The sequence below is a fragment of the Mandrillus leucophaeus genome, unplaced genomic scaffold (assembly GCF_000951045.1).
Source record: "Mandrillus leucophaeus isolate KB7577 unplaced genomic scaffold, Mleu.le_1.0 Scaffold376, whole genome shotgun sequence".
Classification (NCBI taxonomy): domain Eukaryota; kingdom Metazoa; phylum Chordata; class Mammalia; order Primates; family Cercopithecidae; genus Mandrillus; species Mandrillus leucophaeus.
The window spans coordinates 446,767-463,629 of NW_012103987.1; the positions used below are offsets into that span (position 1 = coordinate 446,767).

The following is a 16,863-nucleotide window of genomic DNA, read 5'->3' on the forward strand; positions in this document are numbered from 1 at the left end:
AGTGGAGAGCGGTAGTCCATGGGCCAGATAATGAATAGCAATTTGCCTATTTTACCACATCACCTTCTAGGAAATTGTAATACATCCTGGAGATAAAATACAAATAGGCTATTGGGCTGGCTTTATTCCTGTGATGAACTAAGTGTTTTAGCAGTCACAGAATTGACAATACCTACTACGGGATGAGCCAGGAAATCCCAGGTGCGACCATCAAAATTATAAACACTTTCATCTGAAGGCAGTTTTGGAACGTTACCTTCTCTGCCTCATGTAAGCAGTGGGCTCTCATGAAGATATTTCTTGCCAGTCATGTAATAATAATAATAGTGTCATATAACATATTTTCTAGCCACTGTTGAGAGCATTCCATGTATTTCCTAGCTTGAATGAGAAAATTATGACCTCTTGAGGTATGTACTGCTATTATCCTCATCCTCATTCTATAGGAGAAATCCAGGTAATTAATGTGCCTATGATTACCCATTTTTCAGCAGTGGTGCTGAAAAATATGCTGGTTCTTTAAACCAGGTTGATCTGGCTCTGGAGCTCACACATGTAACCACTACGTCAGTGCTTCTTAAACATGAGCATACAGAATAAATATCTAGAAGGCTTGTTAAAACATATTGCTAAGCCCCACTCTCAGAATGCCTGGTCCAGAATGCCTGGGATGGGGCCTAAGGATCTGCATTTTTAACACGTACCCACTTTCTTCACTAATGATATTATAGAAAGACAAAATTTCCTTATCAATTGGATTAGCAGTTAAAGATGTCCCTCAATGCTTTACAGCAGAGCTTCTCAAACTTTAACATACAGATCACCTGGGGATCTTGTTAAGATGCAGTTTTTGCTTCAGTAGGTCTGAAGTAAGACCCTAGATTCTGCATCTAAGTACCTCCCAGGTAATGCCCAAGCTGCGATACCAAGGCTTTACACCAGTGGTTCTAAGACTGGTCCCAGAACACCTGGGTACTTGTTATAAATGCAAATGATCAGACCCCATGCCAGACCTGCTGAATCAGAAACTCTAAAGGCAGGGTCCAAATATCTGTGTTTTAATATGCTCATCAAATAATTCTGATGCAGACTAAAATTTGAAAACCACTTACCTTATACCACTGCTTCTCAAACTTGGCTGCACACTGATTCATCTGGGACGTTCTTAAAAGTGCAGATGCCTGGGTCCAATCTCCAGAGATTCTGGTTTAATTGGTTTCAGGTGCTGCATGATCAACAGGATTTTAAAGCTTCTGGTGATGAATGTATAGCAGTATAAGAACAACTACCTTATAGTGTACTGTAAAGCCTTGTTACTCAAATTATAGTCTCTGCACTAAAAGTTTTGGAACATGGAAGAACTTTTCAGAAATGAGGAGGTCATTATGTTAAGGGAAGTAAGACAGGCATTGAAAGGAAAACATAAGGCCAGGCGTGGTGGCTCATGCCTGTAATTCCAGCACTTTGGGAGGCCAAGGCAGGCAGATCGCTTGAGGCCAGGAGTTCCAGACTAGTATGGTCAACAATGGTAAAACCCTGTCTCTACTAAAAATACAAAAATTAGCCATATTTGGTGGTTCATGCCTGTAATTCCAGCTACTCAGGAAGCTGAGGCAGGAGAATAGCTTGAACCTGGGTGGTGGAGGTTGTAGTGAGCCAAGATCACGCCATTGCACTCCAGCCTGGGGCACAGAGCAAGACTCTGTCTCAAAACAAAACAAACAAAAAAGAAAAACATTGCATGTTCTCATTCATACTTGGGAACTAAAATAACAGATCTCATGGAGGTAAAGAGTAGAATAGTGGTTGGTAGAGGCTGGGAAGGGAGGTGGGGATGAAGAAAAGTTGCTTAATGTGCACAAAAATACAGTTAGATAGAAGAAATAAGCTCTAGTATCCAATAGCACAGTAGGGAAATTATAGTTAATAATTTATTATATATTTCAAAATACCTAGAAAAGAATTGGAATGTTTCCAATACAAAGAAAAGATAAATGTTTGAGGTGATGTGTATTCCCTTGATTTGATCAGTATACATTGTATATTGCACATCTGTGGTTGCCAACTCCTGGGCCATGGACTAGTATGGTTCGTGGCCTGATAGGAACACACAGCACAGCAGGAGGCGCGTGGTGGGTGAGCCAGCATTACCACCCGAGCTCCGCCTCCTGCCAGATCAGTGGCAGCATTAGATTCTCATAGGAGCACGAACCCTATTGTGAACTGTGCATGTGAGGGATCTAGGTTGTGTGCGTCTTATGAGAATCTAACGCCTGATGATCTGAGGTGGAACAGTTTCATGGCAAAACTAACCCCCACCCCATAAAAAAATTATGTTCCACAAAACTGGTCCCTGGCTCCAAAAAGGTTGGGGATGACTGGTATACATGCGTCAAAATATCACATGTACCCCCAAAATATGTACAACTTTTATACATCAATTTTTAAATTTTTTAAAGGAAATGAGAATCTCAAATCACATCCCAGACATACTGAATAAGAATATTCATTCTCACATGATCCTTGTGCATATTAAAATTTGAGAAGCTCTGGTCTAAAGAAATGCTAGAATAGCAGTATTGTCTAAGAGAATTTTCTGAGATGATGAAAATGTTCCATATCTGTGATATCCAATATAGTAGTAACTAGTCATATGTGGCTGTTAAGCACTTCAAATGTGGCTAGTGCAACTAAGGAATTAATTTTTTTTAATTTTAAGTAATTTAAATGACCACATATGGCAAGTAGCTACACTATTAGACACTATTATACTCTATTAACCACAGAGAAAGAACTATTATACCCTATTAGTTATAGAGAAAGAACAACAATTTCAATGCATAGTTAGTGTTGCCAACGTTATATCATTTGGCATCACCTCATTTGTGTAACAGAAAGTCAGGACTTCACAGCAGGTAATATTGTATGGTAGAAAAATTTTGTATCTGTCATTTTTTTGTTTTTGTTTTTCTGGATACTTGGTAGCTAGATGTTCCAGAATCCCTAAAACTCTATTAATTTTGTTTTCCATTATCTTTATAGCTTATCTAGCTACATCTTATTTGAGAAAGCTATGGATTCTTTATTAGTGGGAAATGACTAAATCCAGGATATAGAACAGAAAGGAACAAATTGAATAGAGGTAATATGGGGCAAGACTAAGGAAGCCAGTTCCAAAAAAAATTCAGTGGAGAGGGAGATATATAGGAATAAATAAGACTCAGGAGATGTCTTGCTTCACATCTACTTTTAGGTCTAACTGGTGCCATAGTATAATCACATGAATTAAGAGCTCAGGATGCTGGAAACAAATTGTCCATAAGATCCTATGGTTTCCGGGGTTTTTGAGGTCAAAGAAAGATTGATGACTTAATAACAGTGTTGTCCCTCAAATCTGTATTAGTCAGGGTTCTCTGGAGGGGCAGAACTAATAGGATAGATGTATATATGAAGGGGAGTTTATTAAGGAGTATTGGCTCACATGATCACAAGGTGAAGTCCCACAATAGGCTGTCTGCAAGCTGAGATGCAAGGAAACCAGTCTGAGTTCCGAAACTGCAAAAGTAGGGAAGCAGACAGTGCAGCCTTCAGTCTGTGGCTGAAGGCCTGAAAGCCCCTGGCAAATCACTGGTTAAGTCCAAGAGCCACAAAAGCTGAAGAACTTAGAGTCTGATACTTGAGAGCAGGAAGCATCCAGAACAGAAAAAGATGAAGACCGGAAGACTCAGCAAGTCTGCTCTTCCATCTTCTCCTGCCTACTTTATTCTAGCTGCACTGGCAGCTGGTGAGATGGTGCCCACCCAGATTGAAGGTGGGTCTGCCTCTCCCAGTCTACTGACTCAAACGTTAATCTCTTTCTGCAACACCCTCACAGACATACCCAGGAATAATACTTTGCATCCTTTAATTCGGTCAAGTTAACATTCAGTGTTAACCATCACACCCTCCTTCATCTTATACTAACAGAATATTTTTAATACTCAAATATCCAGTTGTTTACACAAAAGAATAAATCATGGCCTGTTAGAAAAAGCTCAGTAATTAGTGTTGAAATGCTGATCTTTTACGTACTTTTGAACTTAAAAATTCTATAATTTTGCAATAATTCTTTTAAAGCTTTGGCCAGTAATTTGGCAATTATGTACAGTTTTTGACCCATATTATGTGGGCAGAAAATAACTTAAAAAAAAAACTGATAAACAGGAATTTCTGCCAGTCTCTGACTATCTCTAAAATATGGCTATTTTGCTGTATTTGCAGTCAAATTAAAGTAGAAAAACAAAAAAACACTACAAGAACATTTATTTCATTTGTCATGGGCATGCTTTTCTCCTTGACACTCCCAGGAAAGCAGTGTTCTCTGAACTAAAACAACAAAGTCTTTTTGTAGGACATAAACATTCTTTTCCACAGTATGGCATAAGTCAAAACAAGTATCACAACTGTAGAGTGTGCACAGCCTTCCACAGTAAGTCTGGAAACACATGGGAGAGAAACTCAAAACAGAGTGATAGAATGAAAGAGAGAGTCAGGTTGGACCTGAAAAGTCCACAAATTGGGACCAGAAAATATAAAGGGGAGTGTGTAGAGGTTTTTTGTTGTTGTTGTTGTTTGTTTTTTTTTTTTTTTTTGACAGAGCTAGGTGACAGTCTAGCTCTGTCACCCAGGCTGGAGTGCAGTGGCATGATCTCGGTTCACTGCAACCTCCTCCTCCTGGGTTCAAGAGATTCTCCTGCCTCAGCCTCCTGAGTAGCTGGGATTACAGACGTGCACTACCACACCTGGCTAATTCTTTTGTATATGTAGTAGAAATGGGATTTAAGCATGTTGGCCAGGCTGGTCTGGAACTCCTGGCCTCAAGTGATCTGCCCGTTTCAGTCTACAAAGTGCTGGGATTACAGGCATGAGCTACCATGCCCGGTCTCAGAATTTTTTAAGTATACTGATAGATTGATCTGGATTCAAAATTCAGTTCTTCCACATCCTTATTAACTGACCTGAGTTCCTGAGCCTGAAATGTTCAGTTTCATTATATGCCAAATGTGGGAAATGGTAGGACCTTCTTCACCGAGCTATTGTAAGGATTAAGTGAGATTGAGCACTTACATTCAGAAAGTACTCAAAATAGGTGAGCTATTATTTACAAGAGACAGGAAGTAGTGTAGACTGCATGGAAGGTACCTAAACTGAAGGATGACTTAAGTATGAAGGGCAATGAAAGTGAAGGGATAAAAACATAATCAGGAAAGCTTGTTTTTGTTTTTGGGGGGTTTCTTGTGTGTGTATATGAAACCACCTTTGCAAAATTATCACTAACATAGTGAAAGAGATCTAACTTAACTGACTCCATCTTGCTTCTAACCTCTAACCTCTAAGCTGTCCTTGTTCATTCCTGGCATGGCTGAACTAGCTTTGGGAGAAACTTAGTTTAAAGTTTATAGTTTAAACAAAGACGGTAACAGCACTTTCCCAAAGCAGACCTCCTTCTTGCCTGAGGACTAGATTGCCTTTGTAGGACTAACATTAACCACAAGATTAGAAATTATGGTTTAGGAGTCACGCAGCTGGAGGCTACAAGATTCTGACCCTTCTAAACTGCTCCTTAAGATTAGTGCTTGAGATATTTTGCAGACCCTGTACTTAAGAGATCAGCTGGCACCACCCAGATCAATAAACTGGCTCATCTGACCTTGTGGTCCCCACCCAGGAACTGACTGAGAGCAAGAAGACAGTTCCGACTCCCTGTGATTTCATCTCTGACCAATCAGCATTCCTGGCTCACTGGCTTCCCCCAACCCACCAAGTTATCCTTAAAAACTCTGCTCTGTGAGTGCTCAGGGAGACTGATTTGAGTGATAATAAAACTCCGGTCTCCCGTACAGCCAGCTCTGCGTGAATTACTTTTTCTCTATTGCAATTCCCTTGCCTTGATCAATAGGCTCTGTCTAGGCAACACACAAGGTGAATCCCTTGGGCAGTTTATTTTATTTTTTCAGTATTCAGACGTTAGGTAAATTGTGGAAAGAGTTCTAGACCAAGGCAATAAATAAAAGTTTAGATGGTGCAAAATAACTTAGAACTGCCATGAGGTTTTGGGGGGTGTTTGGAAAACTTGAAAATGTATGGAAAAACTGAATTGGATTTGTATGTAAGCATTTGGCCACTATAACTTCGGATGGATTCTCAAATTGGTCATAAATTATTTGAAAACATTAAAACCCACTATTATAAAGTGTTGAAACCTACCTCAGAGTGTCCCTGACTCATTCCAGAAAAATTTACTAGCAATAACACTAAAGAATGTCTTCCTGATCTGTTCTTCTTCAGGCTATGCTTCAGGTCGATCAAGAACCCAACTGGGAGCCCATGGATGGATCACACAGGTCTGTTTCATCATTTTCACACATAAACGCAGGGGGGTGCAACTGTAGTGACAATGTACCCAGATCACTGTTGGCAGGTAAATCAGGACATTTACCATTTCAAGTGGCTAAAACTCCATCAAAACTAGGTTAATCCAAAATATTTAATTGGCTCATATCATTGAAAATCTAGGTGTTTGGCCTGGTGCAGTCGCTTATGTCTATAATCCCAGTACTTTGGGAGGCTGAGGCGGGCGGATCATCAGGTCAAGAGATCAAGACCATCCTGGCCAACATGGTGAAACTCTGTCTGTACTACAAATACAAGAATTGGCCGGGTGTGGTGGTGCACACTTGTAGTCCCAGTTACGTGGGAGGCTGAGGCAGGAGAATCACTTGAACCCAGGAGGCAGAGGTTGCAGTGAGCTGAAATTGCACCACTGTACTCCAGCCTGAGTGACAGAGTGAGACTCCATTTCAGAAAAAAAAAAAAAAGAAAGAAAGAAAATCTAGGTGTCAAGCTAACTTGACACTTAGAGTCAAGTTGCCCTTTAATCCAAGGGTTTAAAGGACGACCAGACATATTGTGACTTGAGGGATATTCAAGGCTTCACCTCACTTGCTTTTATTTCAGCTGCATTTTCTTCTGTTTGGAATTCTTTCTTAGACTTTAGCACTTCCACACTTACTTACATGCTCAGAGTTCTAAGTCTAACAGAATTAAAGAATGTCTCTTTCCCCAGAAGAATGCCTTTTTTGTTTGTTTGTTTGTTTTTTTTGAAATGACAGAAGACATTTCCACTAGAAAGCAAGTCCCATGTGTACAGGGGCTTTTTCTTTCTGTTTTTACTGCTCTATCCCCAGAAGTTATGGTACCTTGCTCAAGGTTGATTGAATGTATGACTAAGCTCAGATTGAGTGAGTTAGGTCATTTTTCTTCCCTGAACCAGTCACTGAGGCCAGGGGGATGAAAATACTAAGTGAGTCACATGACAACCCCGATTGGACCACACTGTCTCACAGACTAAGAGCTAGCACAGACTGTTGTGCTAGTGTCAGAATAGGGAGATATGGATGCTGGAAGGCCAGAGAAGAACAGAGATTCATCTGCACAAGTTTTACATTTCTCAAGATGATACCAGATGATCAGAATCATTCCTTACAATTATTTTCTGAATTACAAAAATGCAAACACTTCTAAGAAAAAATGAAAGAACATTAATGGATGGAAAATTAAGACTTTATCCTGATACAATTACATAGGGGATTTAGATTGACAAAATGTAATTTTCTAAGTAGTAAATTGGCAGGATGCCTGATTTTTAGAGATCTTATCATGAGGATACTTATTTGTTACTGATTTAGAAAAAGGGAGCTTACCTGTAACATGAGTCCTCCACTTATACAATGGTCTTCCATTTATCCGAACTGAAGTAGGTAGAAAGTGGGAATCACCAGAATGAACTCTGCACAGAGTATACGGAGTCATCATCATAAATACACACCTGAGTCTTCAAAAGGGTCTGAGTCTGCTCTGAATCAGCTGACAACAGATTACATTATATTCCAATTTTCTTCAAATTGGCCAGTGAATGCTGTAAAGATAGAAACAAATTCAATCAAATACTTTTTCATCAACTCCTCTCTTCACTGTGCATCATTTTATTTAATATCACATTTTGGAGAAGCTTTTTATTATATATAATTTATAGACATAATTGATGTATTTATACATAATATCTATGCATTTTATACATATATTTATACGATAAGAAATAAGTAAAATTATAATTTATTATTTGTATTTCTTCTATTTTATCATTTTATGTCCTCTATTATTCTATGTAGATTATAAACCATTTGAAGTTTAGGACCAGTCATTAAATTATGCCAAAGCACTTCAATATTATGCAAAGATCATATTACATACATAACACATTCTAAATTGAACACATAAAATGTGAGTCCTCATATTTTTACCATTGAAAACTGTTTTATAATACACTTACTATGAACAAATGTTTGAAAGATATGGTTTCAAGCCAAATGAACTATTTATTATATAATTTGTTTTCCCATTTTTAATTAAAAATATTAATATTTGATGAAACATTTTTTTGCACCACCCCAACTCATATGTTTACCAGTCCCCTACACCCATACCAATCAGTGAAAGAAGAAAAGACTTCCTCTTTGCTTAGGTGTACAATTTCTTTCAGGTGTTTGATATACCAAGTGACCAACTTCTTGACCACCATTGGGAACCTATGATCGGAAACTGCTGATAGAATACGGGCTTCTCCTAGAAAAGGAAGGCATATCTGGTGAATCAGACTAATAGCTGGTCTAGTGTTCTTAGTCAAATGCACTTTTTGGTGCTGATCCAAAGCTATGAAGTGCAAGAAGCATTCATATAACATGTATTTATTGTTTACGACATACTAGGTTCTGCTCTTGACCCTAGAGAGCCAGAAACAAAACACAAATAATCCTTGATCTTGTGAAGCCTACATTCAAGTGGGAGAAACAGAAAAGTAATGTGATCAGTCAGTACAAATATATGTTAGATGGTGATAAGTTGTAATTGTAAACATATTGTCTATTTTTTTACATGAAAAAATAGTTTGTATTTACACGGAAAATGTTAACAAGGCTAATATTTAAACAAAAGAGTATATTTAAAACAAACATTTATTCTAGCCTATAAAATGTAGCATTAGTTGTCCAAGGGAAGGCTACACTGAAACTATTACATTTGGGTAAAGACTAAAAAATGTGAGACAATTAGATTTGAGGAAGAACAACCAGGACAAAGATGCTGAAGCAGAAGGTCCCACACACATTTAAGGACCAAGCAAGAGGTCTAATGCCGTCCAGTGGGTTGCTCAGGTTCCAAGCTGAAGTTTAAGATGACAATTTTTTTTGAAATGGAGTTTTGCTCTTGATGCCCAGGCTGGAGTGCAATGGAGCGATCTCAGCTCACCGCAACTTCTGCTTCCTAGATTCAAGTGATTCTCCTGCCTCAGCCTCCCGAGTAGATGAGACTACAGGTATGCACCACCACACTGGCTAATTTTGTACTTTTAATATAAAAGACAAAGTTTCTCCATGTTGGTCAGGCTGGTTTTGAACTCCTGACCTCAGGTGATCTGCCCACCTTCGTCTCCCAAAGTACTGAGATTACAGGCATGAGCCACCATGCCCAGCCAACATGAATCTTAAAATCACATTTTGCGACTTTTTCCCCTGCCATATAACTGCCCAATGGGTTCATCTTGCCCACTGTCCAAACAGAGCCCGTTTATCAAGACAGGGGGATTATAATGGAGAAGGAGTTTAATACTTATAGAGCCAGCTAAATGGAAGATGGAGTTTCTTATTACTCAAATTAGCCTCCCCCAAAATTTAGAGGCTAAGATATTTTAAAGATAGCTTTTGGCAGGCAGTGGGCTAGGGAATGGTTGCAGCTAATTGGTTGAAGATATAAGCCTAGGAATGTGGAAAATGGTCCTTGTGCACTGAGTCCACTTCTGCATGGGAGCCACAGGGCTGGCTGTCATGAGTCACAGATCTGAGTGGAGTCAACCCATTATCAGAAATGCAAAAGTCTGAAAAGATACCTCAAAAGGCCAAGCTGAGGTTCTACAATAGTGATGTCATTTACAGGAGTAATTGAGGAAGTTACAAATCTTGTGGCCTCCAGAACAATGGCTGGTGATTGTTTACACCTGTATTTTAACAGAATTCAGGCCTTTTGTTAGTTTTATAAAAGTGGCTTAATTTTGGGAAGGACTATTATCATTTAAACCATAAATCACTCCGAAAGTTAGCTTGGCCCACTCCCAGGAATCACAAAAGGCAGTTTGGAGGTTAAAGGCAAGATGAAATTGGTTAGCTCACTCTTTCACCATCATAATTTTCTCACTCTTATAATTTTTGCAAAGGCAGCTTCAACCAGTCATCACTGAGTTCTACATTGGTCATGGAGGCCAACTAAAATTCAGGACAGTGGAAAACCAGTAAAAATCTTTGCAGAGCCTCTGGGTTATTTAGATCACGACAGCAAGAAGAATCTTGAAACCTCAGCACTATCATAATGCAAAAGAAAAAATAGACAATTCTTTTTGAGAAAGGGATTATGGAATAATATTGCCTTTGATCCTTATGAATTATAACTATAAAGCAGCATGAGTTTTAATCATTCACATCAGCTATAAAAATATTTAATTTAACCAGAGAGCATGAGATAAATCTTGCAAAAAAAAAAAAAGTGTTTAAATGGTATGGGTAAATGTATATCTACAAGAATGTTGATTTCAAAATTGCAATATCAAGAAAAAATAATTTCTTTATGAAAAGGAAATAAGCAAGGAAAAGGTATGGTCACCAAGACATCATACAAAGTGCAAATATTAACTTAGTATTCTTTCCATGCCTTACAAAACAATGTGACTTTTCAAACGACAATAACATGTGGAAATAGGGACATTCCAAGTTTGAAACTTAGCATTTCACCTAGTGTTTCTTCTTGAGGTTTTATCTGAACTTAAGAAATAAAAAAATTAAAGTAAAGTAAAATTATAAAACAATTAAAAATATATCTGCTTACCTGTGAGAGATAGATGGATAAAATATATCTGCTTACCTATGAGAGATAGATGGATAAACAGATTTTTATATACACATATTTATTTATATAATAAATCTTTTCATCTGCTTGTGAAATAGGGAAAATAGTCCTTTCTTTTTCGTATATTAGTATGGTTTGTTTACCTGTTGTTTATCTTATTTTTAGGAATTTGCAAAGTAAACATGGGTGGAGATATGTAAAATTTTCTGTGCTGCCTATAACAGTGAAAAAACCTGACTCTGAAGAGATAAAATATGGTATATAATGGGATGGAATCATCAAGTTGAGATAGCAGGCAGCCCTCAGGATTCCCTAAGAAAACAGGTCCTGGAGTATAAAATTCTGGTGACAGAGCTCAAAAATAGTTGGCCTTTACAGGAAGGCATAAATGAAAGGAATGTTTCAAGGGAGGGAAGGTCTCTGAACTGGAATCATTCGAAGGTAATTTCAGCCAATATTATCTTTTTTTTTTTTAACCAAGACTATTCTGCTCAAATTTCATAGTGCATTTATATAGACATTTGAAAAATCATTGGAAGTCTCTATTCATAAAAAAGCTCACAAATTTTACCATCTTAATATCAATGCCTTTATTGTGAAATGGCCCCACCCTCTGACAAAGAACCCTTTATTACAAATATGTTCTTCATTCAGGGAACAGGCAAGACCCTTACAGACATGCCCTTTGGGTTTGGAAAGAGAAGAAACCAACAGATAGAGGAAAAACAATGAACAGACAATATAATTTTATCATAAGACAACGCCCAAAGGGAATTTAAATATTTAAACAAATATGCAGGCATTCCCCACTTTTAGGAGCCAAGTATATTTTGGCAGAAGGGAATTTCCATATTGTTTAAAACATGTGACAGTTGTTATAATTCTCTTTTAATTAAGATTGCTAATGAGCATTTTTTGTTGTTGTTGGCATTATTCACACCCAAATAACCAGACATCTCTCATAGGTAAGCAGATATATTTTGAATTGTTTTATAATTTTACCTTAATTTAATTTTTTATTTCTTAAGTTCAGATAAAACCTCAAGAAGAAACACTAGGTGAAATGCTAAGTTTCAAACTTGGAATGTCCCTATTTCCACATGTTATTGTCGTTTGAAAAGCCACATTGTTTTGTAAGGCATGGAAAGAATACTAAGTTAATGTTACTTTCTGAATACCCCCAGAAAAAAAAGCAAAGAAACAGAAGGGGTGAAAATGCAGATATTACTTTGTTAATGTAAGTATATTATAGGGAAAAGAATATGCCTCAATGGAAAACGATGTATTTTTTATGAGAGCTATTTTAGAATCTGTAAGTTGTAGAAAACATTCACATTAGTGAACAAATTTTTAACCTTCGTGAAATTTTCACATGTATTTACCAAATACTACTCATATTTTCAAGACCAAAAAGCACTATTTCTACCTAGTCATCCAAACTCCAAAACTACCTGGACTAAACCTAAGATGCCACTAAAGGAAAAGGTTAAGTGATAATTGCTTGAGCCCGGGAATAATGCAATTCAGATTGAAACAGATAGTGATTCTGTCACTCAACTGTACTAAAAATTTTTATCAGTCTAAGAAATGACATCATCTACCAAAACTCCTTTTGCATGGAAAAAGTTGGATAATGTGGATAGGGGCTGTATATTCAGTTTCACAAGAGTGGATTCTTTATTTTTATTTTATTTGAAGTGAATTTACAGTGTTATGCCCACTCACACATAAATTCAAGTAGCAAAATATCTGAGAAATTCTCCCACCATTAATCTAATATTATTATCCTACAGATTCTTCGAAAGCTATTTTTTAAACTTATTTATCTAGTAAACTGAATGTCAGAAACAAACCCTTGCCAAAAAAGTACGGTGACTGCTAACAGATATAGTCAATGCTCAGCAAAGGTAAAGATAAAGATCATTTTGGAGTATGCTAAAGCACATTCTACCTAGGCTCGTCTGAGCACAGAATCTCACTTGAAGTACAAAATATTACAACATGAAGGGAAAATCGATTGCCTGTAGAAAATATGACTGTGAAGAGGGTTTTTAGTTAACTCACTAAAAACAAGGATGGAATCAAAATGCATTAAGTATTATACAATTTGCGTAGCAAAATCAAATCATATGAAAACATGGGAGCAAAACATGGAATTCTTACAGACCAAAACTAATTTCATGAATCAGACTTACTTGCTAATATTTTAATTTCCTGAAACGAGTATCACCATCCAATTTTTGCCATCACTGTATTAGATATTATGGAGGATTCAATCTTTAAAAAATTATTACACATTAGCTCATGAATTTTCTATAAGTTGTATGGCACATAAAAGTTAGTGATGTGGGCCGGTCATGGTGGTTCACGTCTGTAATCCCAACACTTTGGGAGTCCAAGGCGGGTGGATCACCTGAGGTCAGGAGTTCGAGAGCAGCCTGGCCAATATGATGAAACCTGTCTCTACTAAAAATACAAAAATTAGCTGGGCATGGTGGAGTGCACTTGTAGTCCCAGCTACTCAGGAGACTGAGGCAGAAGTGAAACTGGAGGCAGAGGTTGCAGTGAGCTGAGATCAGGTCACTGCACTCCAGTCTGGGTGACTCTCAAAAAAAAAAAAAAAATTAGTGATGTGCAGAGCAGTTAAATTTTTGTGTATTATAATATAAGAATATAAAGCAGAAATTGCAAACCAAGCATTAAAAAGCCAGGCAAGGGGGAAGTAGATTAATAATCATGATAAATACATATAATTTTATCTCTCAATTTTAAAAACAATAAAAAGAAATCTAAGCAAGAGAAGAAAAGCAGATTGGGTATGACGCTATAGGTAGTGATGGAGTCTGTAAATAGGCTCTACAACCTAAAGGCGATCAGAAGCTATTGATTTCAGCTGGTTTTCACCACGTAGGGATGTAGAACTAGTGTTGCTTGACTAGATTTTTCAAGAGAAGTTTGCATCCGAAGTTTGATGTAAAATCTCCAAATTTTAATAACTGATTCGAAAAGCGATTTTGAACCTGTCTAGGCAAAATCTGTCCAGATTTGGCCACGAGGCTACTAGTTTATAATCTCTGGGTAAGAAATCAGAGAGAGTTGAAACAAAGCACAAAAAAAAATAATATGGTGGATAGATGGAGGAATTGAGTGAATTGAGAGATTCAGGGTCAGTATGACACTAAATTTTATTATACATAGGATCAAATTTTCAGACTTAAGAATCCTTTTCTGTATTGTTTCTCACTGTTTTTCCAGCAACTAGCCAGAGTGTCTGGAAATTATGGTTTATATATATTTAATTAACTAGTTAATCAATTAATTGGTTGTTTGGGTTAAATAATTTCTTCTTGCTCTTACAGACCTCAAAACAATTTGAGTGATATAAAATGCCTTCTAAGAGGAAATATTATAGAAATTAGTATTCATTTAAAATAAAGAAGGAAAGTCAAAGGGTAACTTGGGTCACTAAATATTTTCTAAAAGATGATAGGAGGAGATGAGCTCATTTATATGTGTGCATGGGTGTGTGTGTGTGAGAGAGAGAGAGAGACATAGAGAGAGAGCCTCAAAATAGAGGAATGGAGCTTACATTGCAATTAGAATATTTGATTAGTAAGACAAAAGATTTTCTGGCTCAGAAGAGTAAGTCTGCTAAGGAGATGGTTAAAGTTGGTGACCTGTAAAATAATATCAACAAACACCATTTTTTTTTTTTTTTTTTGTCATTTAGCCAGTGACCAAACCAATATAGCCTTATTGTTCTTTGGGACTCTATAGTGATTTTCAAACAATACTCCATTTCTAAACTATTTAGCTCAAATAATATCCATTAAAAAGTCATAGAACTATGGTGGCTGCAGGGTGACAAACGTGTCAAAGAGGAAACATGAAGGCACAGAGCTCGCCAAAAGGGTGAAGAAGTGACCAACAGATTAAGGCAATTGGCTACAGATGGGGATTAAACAGAGAAACCACCATATAGAGAAACCAGCTTTCTTGCTTTCTGAAAAAGGGTTTATAAAATTGAAGGGGGGAAACCTAGAAAGTATCCTGAGGTTTTGCCTTGGAAATGAAGGTATGCATGTGAATTCATGATTTTTAAAATATATATGACATATAAATAGACAAGAACATGTGCATTTACGTGTGTGTATGTACATGTGTACATACGTGCATTTGTAGATTACTCTATCCATTAAGAAGTTTAAATGCCAGGACAACTCAGGAGAAACAAGTCCGCCTTTTGCCCAGATCTTGATTTCTAAATACCGTAGTGAAATGACTGGTCCCAAAGTTGAAGTAGGGAAAGTACAAAATGAGTCAGGAACATCTTGTGCCAGAAATCTGTTAAATGAGCAAAGAATTAAATGTCAAAAGTATCCAGGAATTAGCCTGCAGGAGAATCCAGTGACCATATCTGAGACTATTTTAACATCAAAATAAATAATGATGGTAATGTATTACCACATATCACAAAATTGATTCAGGAGTTCATATTTATATACATAAATTAAAAAACATATAGAGGAGAAAAATCTTTCTTATGGTAGAATGCCAAGTAATTAATGGAGAAGAAATGGTAGAAATAGAAAATCATCATTTTACACTCATCATTGTTGTAGCTATTTCAGGCAGGTATCATCAATGGATGCTAAGGCTGTTGGGCAGATTTTTATGTGACACTAGACACTATTGTAATTTCAGAGTATCTCCCTACAAAATACTTATAAATTATGAAGGAATTGGATGGTACATTTTTGGTGAAAAAAAATGAGGTTAACATCACTTATTAACCTTGACGTGTGAAGGCTGGAAGTGTTAGCATCGTGTACCTCCTCATGTGATCCTCTAAGAAGAGCACAAATTGTTTCTGAGGTGTTCCTTCCAAGAAAGGACAGCCCAAGTCCAGTGATAAAGAAATATTCGATGGACCACACTGAAGACCCCCTAAAGAATGAAAGACCTGTACTCTTTTAAAATCGTCAGGGTGATGAAAAACAAAGAAAGATAGACATGGTTTCAGATGGAATGTCACCAAAGGGATGTGACAAGTGTATTGTGTATTCCTGAACTGAATCATGGGCCAAAGCAGAGAAGAAACATTGTGAGTAAAGTTGGCAAAATTTGAATGAGGCCTGTAAATTGGATAGTGGTATTGTATCAATGTTGATTTCTTGTCCTATGTTGGAGAGTATCCTTGATTTGATGAAATGCATACTGAAATTTTTAGATGTTCTGGGGCATCACATTTACAATTTGCTCTCAGAATTTTTGTAACTTTTAAGTATGAAGTTATTTAAACGTAGATTACAAAAAAACTAGAAGGCACTTTGAAATCCTTGTTTGGCGAGCTCACTAGCTCCTCTTTCTCTGGCAATTTCTTATAACTGTCCAGTATAGACTTTTAACATACTTAAAATTCCTATTAATCAAGGTCAAGTGAAGGCTTCACTATAATATTTTATAAAATGTATTCCTTCCTCCCACACCTCTTCAAAATATATTTCTTCAAAGAATTCATTAGTACCCAATGAGTAGAGATCCACAGCGATAATAAATGCTATGTCTGAGATGACTTAACTAAAACAATTCCAGAGTGCCACCAGCAGAGATCATGCAGAAGGAAATGTGGCACTTTCAATGTTCTCTTCTGGAAGAACAGATAGGTCCTCAAAGCAGGAGAGTTCAAACAGGGGCCATTTAAGCAGGTAGATTATCAATAGCTAATGCATTCAAGGGAGTCCTATAGGCAAAGATATTTAGTGATTAAGTGGCCTACATACACCTTATTGCTTTACTTCCAAATATCAAATATAAGAAAGCCTATTTCTGGGGGGAGGCCGAGGAGGGTGGATCACGAGGTCAGGAGAT

General features: G+C 37.1%; 1 pseudogene; it reads right to left on the bottom strand.

Moving 5' to 3' along the window:
• Positions 1-10,289: 10,289 nt before the first annotated feature.
• LOC105546964 overlaps positions 10,290-16,863 on the bottom strand; it is a 9,211-nt pseudogene continuing 2,637 nt past the window's right edge.